Source organism: Eucyclogobius newberryi, unplaced genomic scaffold, assembly GCF_026437365.1.
Source record: "Eucyclogobius newberryi isolate DKJ021-1_F unplaced genomic scaffold, fEucNew1.0.hap1 SCAF_6, whole genome shotgun sequence".
NCBI lineage: Eukaryota > Metazoa > Chordata > Actinopteri > Gobiiformes > Gobiidae > Eucyclogobius > Eucyclogobius newberryi.
Genome location: NW_027316278.1, coordinates 19,279,856 through 19,298,750, shown reverse-complemented (window position 1 = coordinate 19,298,750; position 18,895 = coordinate 19,279,856). Strand labels below are relative to the sequence as shown.

The window sequence follows — 18,895 nt, the reverse complement described above, 5'->3', positions numbered from 1 at the left end:
AATGTCTATAAGATTTCAGTTGACTGAAAAGCTCAGGATAGATGTCATACATACTTATAACAATAATAAAATATGAAAAAGAATAATGTCACAATTGTGTCCTTTCTTATCACCTATTGGAGATGTCTATTGTCTGTAACTTTGTTTGATGCATTTGCATATGTACCAATTAAATAAACATTCTTTATTTATTATGGAGTTCTTTACATATTTCTGAAATGGTTCATTTGTTGTATCAAGCCATAAATGAAGTCTGTCAATACAGTCAGTCATGTTCATCATTTTTAATCTAAATGTGAACACAAAACAAGATCTTATATCTTTTAAAGCAATAAAAAGGAACCAAAGTCATTGTTTTAGTAAAAGCCACAGTATATAACTTTAGATGGCACATCGCCTTAATGATTCCTTTGAAATCGAGAGTTAAAACCATACTTTGGAACATTCTTCATGGAGATGTGTCTTATGCCATATTGTGCAATTTGATAGCAAAAGGAACAACAATTCCACGGAAACGAGCAGGAGGAAGCCCTCACCTGGGCCAAGTACAAGTCAGGTTTGTGGAGGTGCAAGCTCACTCGCAGTAAAGATGCATTTCTACATTTTAGTCTTTTTTTGGCAACTTAAAAGGCAAAATAGATTCTTCATGAGCTTTTTCAGTTTTGTTGCCCCTGTCCACACTCAGAGAAGCTACAAAATCAAAATTGAATGCTCCAGTTGACATGTTTACTACTTCTGCTGCAGAAGGCTCTGGAGATATGCTCTGCTTACTCACTCCTATCTCATTTTAAGTGTGTAAGGCTTTCACTGGTGATACAGGATGCTGAATTAAACAAATAGTGGTGTTTGGTGGATTAAATAAATGAAGGATACATGTGAGAGCAGCTCCACACAGCACAATTTTACTCCACCATATTTTTAAGCGAAGAGCTCAACCTCTTACCATTGATGGTGTTGTAATTTCAAACAACATAAACATGTGGGTGTGCGCGTGATTGTTTGTGTGAGTGTTGTGTGTGGTTTGCGAGGCTGATGGTTAACCTGTGGCTACAGAGGCAGTTTAGTGTGTGGACTGCATGAAAAACACAGTGTAGCGCTTAGAGAGGCTTCAGCAAGACTTTACAGCACATATAAAGTGTAAGACATTATTAGTATGAATTCATATTGTGATCATTTTCAACATAGTTTTCTTCTCTCAAGCTTCAATATACACACATGCTTTTACACTGAAACCAGACTAGTAAGTGCTTCCTACTCCGAGGGGCTACAGGCAGTGGACCCAAGCGCTGGAATTCGCTTATCTGAAATGAGGCAGCATGCCCTTGGTCATGTGATTTTGATACATAAAGACAGTCTGGTCAAAGTCATTACTGAAGTTCTTACAAACCCAGATTAATTCATTAGTCTGAAGAATGATTTGACTTCAGTTTACATTAAGGTAATAATCCTTCACAAAGACTGAGCCAGGATAATGTAACTGGAGCCTTTGTGCTTATATTATAACTACTATTATGTTATAACTACAACATTTGTCCTGTTATAAAATGAAGGGTTGTGTAAAAAATGTGAAAAGTGACTGAACATTTGTCATGTAGAATATGAGCGCGCCACCCTGTTTGAGATAAATATAGTGTCACTTATCATATGGACTGGATTTACCTGCACAGCAGCAGCAGCAGCAGCAGCAGCAGCAGCAGCAGCAGCAGCAGCAGCAGCAGCAGCAGCGCAGTGTTTGTCACTGTATTGAGGACAAATGAGTTTGAAGTGGCCTGTGATAACAAGAGAGGTTCTTGTTATCTTGTTTGTGTAGTCTTTGGGGACAGCGTGGCAGAACAGGGCCAGACATATGCACAGTTTGCACCTCTGTAATGATGCAGATGCAGATGTTATTTTCAGATCAGTTACTTTACCTGTAGAACATTCAAGTGGGAAATAAATGACCTTTAAAAAACTCAAATGCGCTGGCGTCATGTTTAATTGAGGCCAGATCCTTCCCAGTGCCACCCTCACTGCACCGCGCTACAGCAGCAGTGTGTCTCACTTAGGACATGCTCGCTTCACCAATTAGGCTTTTCTCAGCAGATAATGCATAAGGAGGAACCCAGTTCAGTCAGCGTGAATATCACTAGGCCATGGCCGCACACCACCAGTGATACAAGTCACCTGACACTACTTTTGTCATAACATCTCGCCATGCTCTTGCCAACACTGACTATTGGAGTTTGTTGATAACTATCCATTGTGAGCCCGATAGGTCTCATATGAATTATTGACAGAAACATGAGAAACATAAGAACTTAAAACACAGCAGAAACTGACTTCCGGTCATGACGGCGCTTTGACCTGGAAAACCAAAACCTCTGCTGCAAAACTTGGCTTTAAAATCATTGTTTGACCCACCTAATCCCAAAGAAGAACAAAGGATGCATAACTAAGGAAGGCACAAATCTGGTAACACTACAGGACCAAAACAAACAAAGCTGACGGTCCAAGGAGAGAATATAACCAATCATCAGATATGGTTCAAAATGTCCGAAGTGCAGCGTGCCATGGAGTCTCTTTGAACCGAGTTGTTAGCTGCCGTGGGCCCGGCCGTATCTGCTGCAGTAGCCGCTCAGCTAAAAGCAGCGGGAGTAACTGGAGCATGTATGGATGAAGTCGAGCAGCGTATTTTAGATGCGGACAATCTTCAAACAGTAAAGGCCGGGATGACGGCGCTGGAGTTGGAGAACAACAATATGAAAAATAAGATCCTGGATTTGGAGTCCAAAACACGTCGACCTAACCTGAGGCTTGTGGGCGTAGAGGAAGGAAAAGAAGGAAAGGATACAGAAAGTTCTTTGGAGAAGATTATTCCTGAGCTCCTTGATGGCTCAATAGTTGAAGTCCCTCTAATCACAATCGAAAGAGCACATTGCCTGCTCAGGAGGAGAAGACTGACACATGGGCTCTCTCTCGACAACTCTGGTGATTTTTGTAGGTAAAAAACACCAAGAGAAGCACAGGTACTTAAGGAACAGACAACACATAGAGGAATGAACAGTACAGGAGATGGAGCCAACAACGTGGGGTATGTGAGTCCGGGCTGTGTTCACATGGTGATACAGTTCTGTTAATTTGAGAGGACTGATGACATGATTTATCAGACTTTCAACCGGAAAAAGGTGGCATGCCCTTTTCAGGTGGGTATGATGCAGTCGCTGCATCGGACTGTTGTGGTAAAGAAGGAGCTGAGTCGAAAGACAAAACTCTCGATTTACCGGAATCTATGTTCCTACCCTCACCTATGGTCATGAGCTTTGGGTAATTGCGGATACAAGCGGTCAAAATGAGTTTCCTCCGTCGGGTGGCACGGGGGGAGCTCGGAGTAGACCCGCTGCTCCTACACGTCGAGAAAAGCCAGCTGAAGAGGCTCGGGCATCTGTCCCAGATGCCTCCTGGGCGCCTCCAGGAGGCACACGCTGGAGGGACTATGTCTCTCGGCTGGCCCGGGAATGCCTCCGAGTTGGAAGTGTCTGGGGAGTAGGAAGTCTGGGAGTCCCTGTTAAGACTGCTGCCCCCCCTGGACAAGCGGAAGATGGATGGATCAGACTTTATGCTCCATGTGTGCTGTCTGCTTTTGTACATAAACTCTTTGACTAAATACATCTCAATCGGATTGAGAATGACTGTTGGATGAGAGTCGAAACGTTTTATTTGAGTCCAGATGACTACAACTGAATCTTTTTCTACTATGCTGTGTTGTGATTTTGTTTGTATTTATGTCTAGTTGATGACTACTTGTGTTTTCATTTAATTTATTCTCTCTGGTGATTTTGTATTCTGTTCTTTTTATGTTATGTTTTATCTTTTGTTTATAAAACTGGAAAAAATTAAATATCAAAAGTTTTTTTTTTTTGTTAAATATTTTATTCAACTGCAGAAACACAAGTTTAGATGCAACTGAAAGCAACCATCTTGATTGAAAGTTGAAAGTTGCATTTGATGTTTCAGATTGCGGAAGCATGTACAGGGAAGCAGCTTGATGTAATAAAGTCAAATTAATTATTGTTGGTGATTCATGAGAAGTGCTTTGAAATCAAACACACGTCTTCACATTAATGACACAGCTATTTGCTCCATATAATTAGGCCCGAGCGCCACAAGCTGGCGAGAGGCCTATTAATCTCGTAAGGCCGTGCGAAGCACGGCTGCGAAAGTGCGCACGTAGTGCGCACGAAATCGAGCGCGAAGCGCTCGCCCACTTCCAAACACTCACTAACGCACTCCTCCACTCATGCACGCCCCGTGCATACTAATTAGTTGTAGGAAAATGGAACATTACCGTTGTAAACGGGCGAAGCCCGTGCAAAAGTTCGCACTAAACGAGCACTTTACATTGGGATGACGACCGCTTCGCGGTCGTCATCCCCATATAAAGCACTCATTTGCGCTAAGTAGCTCACGAATACGTTCCCCATCTCTTGCATGTTCCGTGCATATAAGCATGTAATGCAAAAATTGAACATTATTACTGTATAGAGGGCCAAAAACACAAAGTGGGCGGAGCCCACTCAAAATTATCGAAAGTACCCGTCAGTGACCAGGGACCCACACCATGAGGTAGGAAAGCGCGAGCGCTTTCCGAAAATGTATAGTTTATGATATTTGAAAAATGGGAAACATTGTTTTCGCTTCTTCTTCTTCTTCTTCTTCTTCTTCTTCTTCTCGGGACCAACCCCCCTATTTTTCACCCAGTGAACATTGATGAAAAGTCACAAAAATTTGCACACCTCTAAAAATCGTGCCTCTCTACATTCTGGCTATTTCCCTTTTCTAAAATAAAAAAAATTGGCGCGTCAGCGCCACCAAATGTACCAAAAATGCATTGAGAGATGGGAAATGACCCAAAAAAAATCTGATCGTAGAATCATGAAATTTGGCGCAGAGGTAGATGGTGACAAGAGAAGTAAAAAATATTATTACGGCAACGCCGTCCCCCGAACCAAATGTCGGCCATATTGCTTCAAAAATGGCTAAACATGACTTCGGAGTTTTTCCAAACGTCGTACTTTTACGAACTCCTCCCAGGGCGTTGGCTCTAAAAAGCTGAAATTTGGTGAAAATGCTACTGAGGAGTGGGACATCAAAAGTTATCCAAATTACATTGATACCTCTCACGGTCTCTGTGCGGCGAAGCCGCAAACTGTAACTAAAATTTCAGAAATCTCCCATATTTAAAATTTCTGCCGTTTGCGCAGATAAAGTCCGAATTGCATCAAATTAGAATCAGTTGTTAAACTCTTTGCCCTAAACCTACTTGAAGTGAAATTAATTTGGCGCGACAGCGCCCCCTATAGATTTTATATGGAGGTTAAATGTTTAGTTTTGCGAAATTATCTGAAATTTGACACAACTTAATTTTAGCATCCCCATCAAAAAAGTAAATGAGACCCATGTCATAATTGTTATGGCTTTGCCGTAGCGATGATCGAAACCTCCCATGTTATTCCAATGGGGAAATCACCAGAACATGCTTACACTTATAAATACTTTCACCAACTAATTTTTATTCTAAGAGTCACGGTCTGTGCGTGAAAGCCGCACATTTTGCCAAGAATTCAAAATAAAATTGCTTTTTGATGGTAAAACAAAGGGGAGAAGATGTGACAGCGTCACAGATTCAGCAGTAGGCGTAATAAAAGGACAATTGGGGCGCGTTAGCGCCCCCTCCTCTTGCGGCGTGGCGGCGGCGTAGCGAGGGCCGATCATTGCCGCTTGCGGCTATATTTTAAATACTATTTTTGAATAAGATGCTGGTCTAAAATGCTGATGATCCTGCAGCAGGCACACAGTGAAGAAAAAGCTTGTGTGTGGTGCTGGACTATGCATGCTTGTGCACACCCCACTATGGGCCCAATTAGAATCAAACATTACACAGACAATTCCTCAAGGTGCCTATTGTGTGTTGGCTATTTGTATGCGCACACATATGGCGAGCCCTGTTGGCCTCCAGCAATTGCTCTGAATACTCTAACAATCTTTTGCATGGCCTTGCATCATTTAAATGTAAGATGGACCTCTGCTTAATTGGAAAAGGTCTAAAGTTTTCTCATTTTAAAAATACATACATCATAGCATGATAAAGTGGTTAGCATTCTTGTCCCACAGCCATTTGCAACTATCCATGGGTTTCAGAGTGATGAAAAATGTGCTCATTACCATGGCAATTAACAATTCAAACCTAAATATTATAGATTTTAAACGGTCAAGAGTTACTCAAAATAGTGTCTGATAGAATACATTATGGGGTGAGGTGGGTGTAATGTAGGTATTATGTGCATAACATTTGAAATTAACCATGACCAAATTAGCAACAATGCCCTACAAGGCAATCCAAAATAAATAACTCCACACTAAGATGGCAACACAGGTTAATTTGGGTTAGAGTTTATCACGCCCATTTGATTTAACCCATCTACCCAATTTGATTTATCAAACATGTCTAAGTTTCACTTTGACAAAATACTAATTTTGCTTAGAAAGTTACTGGAATGTAAGTGACATCACAGAAGGGCCTACATTTCAGTCTGTATACGTTTGGTCACAATGCTCTGCACCAGGTATGATAATGTTCAAAGAGGACATCAAACTTAACGGTTGACTTGACGCCTTTACACAGGGGCCCAATGCACCTAATTGTGAGGTGAAGCTGTGTAAGTGAGCCGTATAAGGGGTCCGAAGCAGCCCATGGGAAGTACTACCGCCCACCAGTTAGCTTTAGCTACACACCGCAAGATGATAAGGTAAGACAAAATTCAAACAAAATGTTATGGCCGAACGATGAAGCTAGTAACAGCTTTTTCTGTTTATATATAAATATATAATGAGAATGACAATTTAGTTTTAGGCTATATGTTTCATATTTTGTATAAAAATGAATGTGTACCCACATAGTATGTGTTTTAATAATGTTAAACATCGCATTACAATATTTTGTATATGCATAATGCTAAGTCAGCGCACACTGAATGGGGAGCCCTTTCCCAAACGGGTCCCTCACCCTATGCACTAGCCACTTCATTTGGCCCAAGAGCCCTCGCAGCTGGATGGAGGACCCTACAGCTAAGAGGGGTTTATAAGCCACTCACACACTTGTGTGATTAGTTCAGGTGTGACTTACTATGGCGAAGCGAGTGAAAGGGGCAGGGCGAGCAGTGCGACCGGGGCAGAGCGAGCGGGGCGAGCGGGGCAGGGCGAGCAGGGCGAGCGGGAAAGGACTGAGGTCTATAGGAGAGCTTGAAGTTTTGATCAACTCTGGTGCTTCTGCCCTTCAGATCACATTACAGCCATGAAATTCGTCCTTCGTGCACAGGCAAGAGCACTTAAATAAGCAGATTAGGTTTTACATTTCTGACCTATTGTGATTTAGACTGCCAGATTTGTCTTGACTCTAGCTTTAAGTTGACAGTGTAGTGCTGCTGTTGTAGTGCTGTGGGGTTGGCTCAAGAAATTCACATGTTATTGCGAGGCGGGTCGGGACGAGTTATAAAACGCCCACCGCGGTGTCGCATCTCCTCACTCCATGTGTAACTTTGTATTTAGTCTAAATTCAGGTCCTCATTAGACTCGGATTGTAATTAAACACGCAATAATTCTCAGTTTAACATGTAGAGAACATGTCTTTGCAGTCATCACTGTTCATAATTTCTCTGTGTGAGCTGATTTACCTGTGGGCCTTCCTCCACATCTGGTTCTTCTCCTGTTGCACTTTATTAGCAAGTGGGAGAGAGTGAGAAGACGCAAAGGAAAGACTCAAACCAGTCAATTTTAGATGATTATTAGTTGCAGTAGGTGGATTATTTTGTGAAAATGACTCATTGCTCTGGTGCAGATCCCACATGTTGTCACCATTTAAGAGCTTTAAGGTGCTACTTCAGACTGAATCAAATCTGTAGTCCAAATTACATAGTATTTCAATGCTCAACCTTTTAAATAGGAGTATGTGTAGGGTTGGGTCGGGGCGGGATGAAAAATAAACCCTGAGGTACAGGACGGGCTGGGCGGGGCATAGAGAGCCAAAAATTGTGGGACCTGCCGGTTTGAAAAAGCCCTGACCCGTGCGTCACTATCAAGCCTACCAACCCGACACCACTACACCCTGGCTTGTATATTTCATTATCCATACCGCATAGCATTCTATTCCCTTTTATGCCTGTTTTCATGCCTTCATATAACATAACAACAGTGGTGGATTGTTTACTGTGTCTTTGAGCAGGCTTGCCTTTCAGAAAGTGAAGCATTGTTATCCAGAGGGTAAACATGTTATCTGAGCCACTGTCAGAAGCTCAAGGACATTTAAGTAGACACAGATTGAATCCTGGGTCACGCTGATGGATGCACTGTCTTTACTGATAAAAGGCCTACTTTGTAACCACACTGCATTTAAACAACCCAATTTAAGGTTACATTAGATAAATTAGCAGCAACGTACAGCAGCTGTTTAACTTAGCATCTGCTTGGCAATAAAGTGGAATCTATAATATTGTAAGCATCCATGAGTTACCAATAATTCTACACCATTAGAGACTCTAAACCACAAGATTATTACAGAAATGTAGGAGCACATGTTTGTCATTGTAAGATCAGCCTGCTGCTTCCCATGTTCAAGTTTAACACTACATTAATGTGCTTGAAAACCACAGAGCAAATACATATTCAAATCACATCCAATTATAAAACACTACTATTTGCATAAACCGTGTTTATTTGGATTCAGTAATGGCAGAGATGGCACCAAATTGGCATTAAATCCCAGGGAGCCAATTGAGTTCAGCGTTCCACTTCAGAAAGACTTTCAAACTACTGCACTCTCCACACTGACAGTGAACGCAGCATGGCATTAAAACATAATGGCAATACACAGGAAGACAGTTGTTTGAACTGTGACTTGGAATCCCAAGCACAAAATTACAAATTACATTTCAGGAAGCAACAAATGCCACATATAAACAGAATGCTAAAATATGTCTGTATTTGACCCATCAATGTCACTGGGGCACTGAGGCTAAAGGGAACTCAACCACTGTGCCACCTATTCCTTGTTCTTGGAAAGCATATCTCTATTTATGTTTCAGGTATAAGACAAATACAACGACAATGGAAAATAATGTTACAAGTTACATTGATACATTGATACAATAAATAATATGCTGTAATCTCAAAAAACAGTTATACTCCGTCACCCTGCAGACAGTGAGCTATTATCATATGCTATTTGGCTTCAGACTGAACGTTTTCATTCAGCAGGCTCCTGTGGTGATCATAACCAGGTCTGAGAGGCCCTTTCCTACTGTTTATAGTTTAATTATTTCCCAAAGTGGTGTTTGAACTCACAAAAGGACACCTGCAAAGGCCGAGCCAGAATAAGGATTTTGAGCTCTGACCTGAACCAAAAACCACTGGAAACCTTTAAAGCTGGAGCGAGAGGCTGGAGGATAAAGGGGAGAAACGGCCATGATGTGACTGGCAAGAGGAAAGCGCTTTGATGCCTGCGATCCTAGCCTGGTCAATCTGCAATCAGAGAGCAGCACTCAGCTCTAATGAGGCCTTTCTGCTCACATCCAGCAGCAGCACTGGCCAATGTGAACCGACAGTTAAATCAAAACCACCCAACATTCCTGTGGACACAGAGCTCTGATGAAATGAGCTGAGGACTTATCTATCAACACTTTCACAGCATTTCTCCACATTTAAGGCATAAAATAACACTATCATTGAGTCAGGTGGAAGTAAATATATTGTAGTAAAAAAATTAAACTAACTGGTCAGTCCAAAAAGACACCAGTTGTGACACATTGTGTGTTTTTCTGCTGTTCGGTGGAGTGTTTTGGGGTCTTCTAGTGTCAGGTCAATTTGTTACTCCAATGGTTATTAAAGAAATGTTGCAGAATAATTTTCTGACTGTTTATGTCTCTGTGTCAAGTCTAACATTGTGAAGAGTGTACTTAAGTTGCATAGATCTTTCAAAAGCTCCATCATAAAACTGAATTCACAATCTGGAACATCCTGTTTTATGGGGACAACATTTAATGTTTGGTGATACACAGGTTTGTAGTATTCTTTCTGTATACAAGGCCAATTAAAAAGAAATAACTAATGTTCTACAACTGGCATAAAATATCTTACACAGCTAACCTAATAACACGTGTCGATAAAACCCACCTTGCCACGTCTAATGGCAGCCTCTCTTTAGCACCGTGCTCTTGTTTGGCACAGACGGGTCAAGTGCCCTGGCAGAAGATGGTGGTTGGCCGGCCTGTTGACTCTTCATCACAGCTCCTCAGTGGAGCCATTGACCCGGTGCAGAGCTATGAACAGATGGAGATATGGACACAGACGACGATGTACAGAGAGGTATTTTGTCAAACAACCATAAGTGCAGAGGTAAAATGGGAAATTGTAATGACTCCTTCTCAATTTGGTGACCAGATGGGGAAGTCCAAATGACCCTGTCTAATGTTGCTATTACTATGGGATACTCAGAGTTCATGTATGTAACATATACGGTACACATTTATTTTTACAAAGCCCAATGTCACTGGCCTCAATGAGTTTTACAAAAAGGGTTGAATAGCCCGACAGAAAACAGTAAGAAATCAGACAATCAAACAATGAAAAGTCACAGGAAACAACTAAATACATCCATTTGCAGATAAAGTTCAAACCTTAGATCTTTTATCTAAGGTTTTGTTGGTCTTAAATGTCTGACTGGTGTCCACATGAAGCACATTGTCATACATTAGGTAAAATACTAAAACATAAATCCAAGTAATATTATCATCATTATTATGTTATGTTCATTTTGCTATGTGATGTATTGAAACATGTATATAATGCTAAGATTCCACAAGGAGGAATACAATATTAAAACGATTAAATATGGATTTTATGTTCATGAATATTGTTATTCCCATCGAAATCTGCTCTGTCTGGCCTCCATTTTGAAAAGATGGGACTCAAATCTAATGGCATGACCTATAGTGGGTTATGCTGCATGCTTGTATTATTACCAACAAAAAAAAAAGATTAAATGGAGGTCTTGGCTCAGTTTATAACCAGAGGAAGATGTCAATCTGAAAATGACTAGTGTGCGGCCCGGGTGTTTAATATGCATCTGATAAGAGCTGCATGTGTTCCACGTGTTTACCATCACTCACAGTCTCCTACAGAAACGTATAAGATATTCTGTGCACATACGAAACAAAAGGCACAATTCAGTTACCAAAGCATGCAACCATAAAACTAGATTACTCTTTAATGACACACTTGTAGCCAGTAACTATTCCCTGCAAATGAGCCCCAGTATTACACAGATGAAATGTAATTGGCTAATAGTCAAATGGCATAGTGACTCATAAATAGCACTGATAGCTTTGGCTTTAGCATCAGCCTTGTCTCGCCCGCAGCCTGCATTAAGAGCTGTCTGTGCGTTCAGATAAGGGACCACCAATAATGACAATTTAATTACCAAGCAATTTGCATTTCGAGTCTTTGTTCTATATCAACAACAGAGGAAAAACCTTCAGGGTAACCAAGCTTAACAAATAAAAATGTTGAAATTGCAACAGTGCATAATTTAAGTGTGTCCTTCTGTGTCGATGAAGATGTTTTTGATATATCTAGACCCTATTATTCCTTTTAATTAACAAAATGCTTTTACAATTATCATACAATTATTACAAATGCATGTTTTTCAAACGTAAGGCTATGATAACATGAAATACATTCAACGCAAAAGAGACAGTGGAGAAGATCGAGGACTTCAGGAAAGTTAAAGCCCCCCAGCCCCCATCACCATCACAGACTCCCCCATCACCTCTGTGGACTCCCTCCGCTTCCTCTGCACCACCATCACCAGGACCTCAAGTGGGAGCTCACCATCAGCTCCTCATCCAGAAGACCCAGCAGAGGATGTACTTCCTGCAGCAGCTGAGGAAGGCAAAGCAGTTTTACACGGCCATCATTGAGTCCATCCTCACCTCCTCCATCACCGTGTGGTACGCTGGAGCCACAGCCAGGGACAAACAGAGACTACAGCACATTGTGCCTCTGCTCAGAAGGTGATCGGCTGCAGACGTCCATCTCTGCAGGACCTGTACGTCTCCAGGGCTCTGGGACGAGCAGGTCGGATCACAGCCGCTCGCCTCAGGCAGGAGGCTACGGTCCATCCAGACCAGAACCTCCCACCACAAGAACAGTTTCTTTCCCTCTGCCGCTGGACTCATGAACACTTCTAAACACTGTCACTTTAACCATCATTTAATCACCCATATATTTTATCTTATAGCCTATTGTTATTTTTATCCCAGTGCAGATTTTAATTGTTTCTCTTCTTGACTTATACTGGTTGTTTTATCATTCTTCATTGTTTTATGTTGCACCGAATCACCAATACAAGTTCCAATGTTTGTGAATTCTGTTCATTGGCAATGGCAGTAAACCATTTCTGATTCTAATACATTAGTTGCATACTTTAAGGGCTATATATATATATATATATATATATATATATATATATATATATATATATATATATATATATATATATATGTCTTCATGTCCTTTCAAGACGTAGAAATAACATTTTTCATTGTTGTTCATTCATTTTGATTTAAGGAGAAATATGTTCAAGTCAAATTTGTAATCCCCTGTTCTGTATCACAAATGTGTCAACTCCTCTCACATTTGTGGCATTTCCCCCATTGCTGTTCCTTAAGACATAAAACACATTAGCATAAAAACTGCATTAGTGAAATAGCAACCTGAAGATGTGGGTCCATGCTACAAGTGAGTCCCACTAGACTGCTTATTTAATTGAAACAAACACACACTCACGCTCACTCGCTGTTGAAGTATTGTCTACATTCTGCCTGTTGTTCCTCCTTCCACTCACTGCTTCATTACTAATTTATGTCTTGTTTTTGGCATAGGCCTGTTGTGGGAATGGGGTTGCAGGGCTGTGAATGGAATGGCTATGAGCTGCGAGACTGCGATGATATGCCAACACTGAATTTATTTATTAATTTTACGGTGAGTTGAAATGGAAGGGAACGTGGCAGGAATTAATGTGTTTCTTAGAATAAGAATGGGGAAAAAACTATAGCATATGACTTAAAGTGGTATGTAACTTTTCTGGTGGAGGTTTCACCACCTGCTTGTCTCCATGGAGATGTTATCACTTTGCCTTGAATGTTCCACACTATGACATTAAAGTGTTGCTACCATGGCAAGTTATAACTGGTCAAGGGCTGATTTATAAATCAGGAGTTTGGGTTCTATACGCCTCTAGTGGCCAATCGGAGTAAATTTCTGAACATTCTTGGAGAAGCGAGCGCGTTGAGTCAGAATTCATGTAATAAAAGCACCTGTAACCGGGGCAGTAGCTCGGTGGTAAGATCAGTGATTCTTAACTATGGGCTGCAAGCAGAAACAAAGGATGACCAAGCTATGGACAGGATCTGGAGACGGCTCCTCAGGTCCTGCAGTGACCACTGCTCCTCCGGGTGGCCCCAGTGGCATTGAAGGATGGGTCAAACGCAAAGGACACATTTCCCTCAAGGTACAATAAAGGTTAATCTAATCTAACTGCCTGGAGGGCCACACAATCAGTAAAATATAATCCATTTCATTAGAGATTAGATCCCTACTTTGTACGGAAAAAGTCAGATCTCGTTTAAGTTAAAGAAGTTAAGATTCCTGCTTGGACAAAGTTCTGTTTCTGTGTCATTAGGCAAGACACTTCACATTGCCCAGTATAAAAGTGGAGTGTGTGTGAATGGCTGGTAGTGGTTGGAGGGGCACAGGGCTTTGAGAGTCTTCAACAAGCGCATCAAAAGTGTAACATTATTATTCTTATTATTAACGAGGAGTGTGTTTGCTCGCGCACAAATAACAGTATTCTAGTTATGACTGTATTCTGGACATGGTGTTTCCATGTGTTCTGAGAAACAACATACTCATATCCATGTTTACATGCATCTGAATAGTCTGGATATCTAGAGTGGTAACCATGGCAACAATGGCACAGATAGGACAAGCTGTTAAACATGTTAGCAACTTATGGCTTTTTAGCACGCGTTTTTATCTCACAGGGACAAGATACATTTAAATAAGCGACTGTAGAGCACTGTCCCACAGCATCAGGTCTGTGAGCAACACAGAGCGCCACAGAAGTTAGTTTGCTGTTAAAAGTTGGCTGTATTGTAAATTAGATCACTTAATTGTATTCTGAATAAAATGCCCTGGTAGACGTTTGAGTCCTTTTGGGAAAATAGTTGCTCCTGCCAAAAGTGTTGAGTTCGCACATGCTCAGTACAGCACTGGTGAGTGAAAAGTAGAAATTCATGTATTTACCATTTATATTAAAAGTGCCCCGAAAAAAAGGCAGAATATTTGCAAACTCTCATTCAGGTGGTGCGATAATAATTACTTAATTTTTTTTGTCCCAGCACTATACTTTATTTCTCCTGTGATTTCTCCAGTGAGTGTCCGAATTATATAAAAATAAAATCGTCAATTGCAATGAAAAAGTAACTATAGATAAATCGATCATAATTCCCATATCATTTGTTACAGTGTGAGCGTGCTGCATGTGCTGTATCTCAGGAGGCCACTTGCTACAATAGCTCCATGATTAGAAGAAAATGATCGAGGCTTGGAGACAAGACACAGCAGAGGAATGAAGTCTGTTAATTCCCCTCATCTGGAGCCACAGATAAGATCCAGATTTAGATTAACAGTCCAGCTTGTTGGACTAATTATCAGGCAGTTCACTTCTGCAGGTGGCTTGTTCTGCAAAAGGTCTATACCAGTGCTTTGGAGTGCACGCTGTAGCCTCCCCCCTCCCCCGCGTGTCGTCCTCTGGGGTCTTTGCTCTGAATCCTGTGGCTCTTAGCTCAGCTTTTCTCTCCATGCTTTCACACGTCAGCTGTTTCCATCTCTCTCAGCTCCGTGCAGAGGACTACGGCTCGTCTTGTCCATCATTATTATACAGAATTCATATTATGTGACGTAATTGCTTCTTGTTTTGCACTGGCAAAAGGTACTTACTGCTTGTAATATTAATGTTACTGGTTGTAATTGTAATATTATTTTGTAACGTGTCATAAAGCCAGAGTACAGTGGTTAAAATGATCATGCACCAGATGCTTTTGGACTAACATAGCTTAATAGACTAAAACGTCTACACTTTGCATCAGATCTGTAATGGTCCACAGGCTGAAGCCAAAAGAAGAGTCACGAGACCGAGGCAGGTTTAACAGTTTCTTTTACAAAGGTAAAAGCAGGCAGTGGATGCAAGGATCAGGCCGACTTAGCTGGAGCACAGAGCAGGAGCAGGATGACACTGGGAGCTGGAGCGAGACGCACAAAGGACCTGGACAAACGAGGAGCAGCAGGCAAGTCCATATCCAAAAACAAGGTGAGTACAAATACGCAACAACTCAGGCGGCACTACAGAACGTGACAGAATTGGATGAAGTGAGGAAGTGCAGGTTTGTCTGGTCTACAGCCAAGAAACGAGCGGAGGAGAAGCAACAAACAGAGCTAAAGCTTAACAACGCCACAGTTCAAACCCATACAGTGGAACATACAGAGTTATGCGCCCTACAAACATTCCAGTACAGTATCAAAAAAACAACGACTCATACTTGTATCTTTATTAATGCGCAGAACATACTGACAGTGTCTTAGGCCAACTCACGAGTCAGGTCTGTGGAAGGATAAGCTATTTCAAATAATTATTTCCATATAAAAACATATAAACACCTGCAATGGAATAAATGCTGGTGTATTAGTCTATTGATTCAGTGACATGCTCTGTAGTACTGCTCTGATTACCAAAATATACACCTTTTGCATTTAGGTATGTGTGTGAACATACCTGCATTATTGAGGAAACAATGTAAATTCAATGAACAGTTTCTAAATAAAAGTTGTCTGTTCTTTTCTGAGAAAGAGCCCAATAACTGTGAACTGATGAAAAACGTGTTGACCTCCTGTTCAGATAAATGTTGAAATGATACAGATAAACCAAGTTTAAAAAAATGTGTGAAAACAATCTTCTTGTTTTAAGTCCACAGTCTTTTGTCCAGGTTGCTTTGGGTTAATGATTCTCAATTTGCTTTGGGTTTTGTGGTTTTTCCATGTCAGATATGGATGTGCCTCATGTTCGCTGGCCCAGGAGGAAACCTGTGCTGTTGTTGTCGGCCCATGAAAGAAACAGTTCAGTATCAGCCCGACAAAAACCTGCAGCCTCCTAATGTGCTTCAAACTCACTGTTCTGGTGCATTATGCTAAAGTTGTGCTACAGTAGCGTACAGTGTTCCCGGGCTCAACTGTACAAGGAGCTGTGAATATCTAAGTATGCTTTTTATATCCGCGCCTGCATGGCTTCCCCTCATGCATTATGCAAATCTGTCACCTGTGCTCTGTGTCAGCCTCAAACTCTGCTTAATCAAAGAGTCTCCTGACCCGCAGAGGACTTCTTTTCCAAACTGCACTTTACTCACATAAACAAGAAATAAAGACCAAAAGTGTGATGATTTCTGTGTTCAAACTGCAGTTACTCACACATACAAGAAATAAAGACCAAAAGTGTGATGATTTCAGTTTTCACACATACAAGAAATAACAGACCCCAAATCAGAACGACATGTCTGGTTGTTTTGATAGATCCCAAAATAGGCCAAAAGGAGGCGTATCTCGTGCCAAAACACAGCCCCTGCAGGTGTTGTCTAAATTACACTCAAGTCAATGAAAGATTGCCTTAAGTTGAGAGTTTCCGGACTTGTATGTGGAGCATAGGTGGAGCAGAGGTGGAGGAGGTGGAGGAGGTGGAGGCTGTACAATGAGACATCAGAGGAGGAGTGGATGTCACAGGAGCAGGGAGGCAGCAGAGAGGGATTTTCCAGGCCCAGTATTGCATTATTATGTAGTATGTGGCCCTCAAAGCAATTTTTTGGCCCTCAACGTCCTTCTAAATTGACAGAAATGACAAAAACTAGTAGTGTCGGTGTAATCCCTCATTCGTCCAGGCGTGTTCCATAGTAGAAAAAGCTTCAGTTGTAGTCATCTGGACTCAGTTTGAAAAAAATAGACGTTTCGACTCTCATCCAAGAGTCATTGTCAATAACAGAATTTAGGTCGAGAACTCCGATATTAATACTGTTCTGTGGTAAGACCCGCCCATTGGGAGGAGCCTTCCTGAAGTAGAAAGAGTTGTTTGTTTCAACAGAAACTCCCCCCTTGTATCTACCGAGCTAGCCTATTCAGAATCTTAATGGGCTATTAGAATCCTCTTTGTCTTTGTGAGACCCTAGTAGTGCTTACTGCAGATTTTGACAAATTCTTTGAAGCATTTAAATGTGATATGGACCTAACATGACCATGACTTGCTCTGACATCACGAGTTGAGGGTAATATTAATCCAACTGTGATCAGCTGGAGCAGCTGCCGTAAAATCTTACTTATTTATTTACTAGGCAATGGTTTGATCAAATTTCACTTCGGCTTAAGCGTTGAAGTCTGAAACTACCCAGTTTTTTCAAGTTTTTCCTTACTTTTACTTGTGGCTCAAATACCTGACCATCGACCTGACCTCATGATCATCTTCATTAAATATCCTGTTGAAGTTGTTGTTAATCTTTACAGCAGACTTTTAGCTCCGCCTCCATTACAGCCGCAGGGGCGCTGTTTTGACACACGAGATACAACTCTATTTAGTGTATTTTTGGGATCCTACGAAACAATCAAATATGTCGTTTTTAGTGTGAGGACAGTCTGGAAATAAAGACAGACAGTGTGATGATTTCAGTTTTCAAGATGAAGTTGAAAGTTTTAGTTTTTGCTCAATATCGCCACTGCTTTCACTATATTACATCATCTATCCTTATCTATGTTTTGAAGTCATAATATTGTCATCATAATACGTCTACTATGTGTCCATATTTGAATCCATTTACCTGAAATGTTACATTATTGGGTTTTGAATCCTCCCAAACATCCTCCGTAGAGCAACTGTAATGTCTTAGTGCTAGTTTGGCAGTTCTGGAGTTTTTTTTTATATCTAATCCCACTTTTATCTCGATGGCTCAATCCAAACACAGTCTTTCAGCCAGTATTAGACGTGATGATATGAATTCACAAATCTCAAACAAGTGACTGAGTGTTGGCCAGCGTGTGCGATATATCAAGACCTCAGGGGTGAGAGCTGGAGCTGTGATCACACAAAGAGACACGGCCGCGTTCTTATCACTGCTATTTTCCAGCTCAATGTCTCTCCGCGCTCCATAAAAACCGTCATCATCTCGTGCACTCGTCTATGTCTCTGATTTGATGATGTAAATACACCTCGACCAGAAGTTTCTCTCCCTTTTGTCAAACTTCTCTTACAGCGTTTAGAATTGTACAAGCCCATTTTAAGAAGAAGCAATTCCATATGAAGGGTTTATTATTTTCAGGAAAATTAATGTTATTATTAAATGTTCTCTATTCTTCCTCTGCCCTTTTATACATGTTTTTAATGTTTATGATTGATTACAGGAGCAGAGTTTCCATGATCTCCCAAGTTCCGCTGTAGTGCCAACAAAAAATGTACTTTTACTCTATGCTATTTTTGTCACAGCTAATATTTAGCCATATTTTGCTCTTGATTGCACTCTTCACACAACATTTCCCATTTCAGACTTAAAAACTAATTGTTGGATTTGTATTTTTGTTTATAGTTCAACATGGCAAAATAGTTCATACATTATTCACAGATGGATTTGGCTTAAATTAAATGGAACACTGAGTTCTCCTCTGTAGAAGTTAACATTTTCCAGCATAATGCTAGATTATTCTTTACCCGTCTCAC

At 41.0% G+C, this 18,895-nt stretch overlaps 1 protein-coding gene and 1 long non-coding RNA gene across 3 annotated transcripts in view; both read left to right on the top strand.

Moving 5' to 3' along the window:
- edil3a (EGF-like repeats and discoidin I-like domains 3a) overlaps positions 1-192 on the top strand; it is a 131,397-nt gene extending 131,205 nt beyond the window's left edge. For both annotated transcript variants that reach the window (XM_072432742.1, XM_072432741.1), the window contains exon 10: positions 1-192. This exon is cut by the window's left edge and continues 879 nt beyond it. The gene's annotated coding sequence lies outside the window, so the exon portion shown is untranslated.
- LOC140347147 (uncharacterized) overlaps positions 1-12,070 on the top strand; it is a 413,233-nt gene extending 401,163 nt beyond the window's left edge. Inside the window, exon 5 of the long non-coding RNA XR_011924357.1 lies at positions 12,060-12,070. This is a non-coding gene — a long non-coding RNA (uncharacterized lncRNA). The remainder of the gene's footprint in view (positions 1-12,059) is intronic.
- The last annotated feature ends 6,825 nt before the right edge of the window (positions 12,071-18,895 follow it).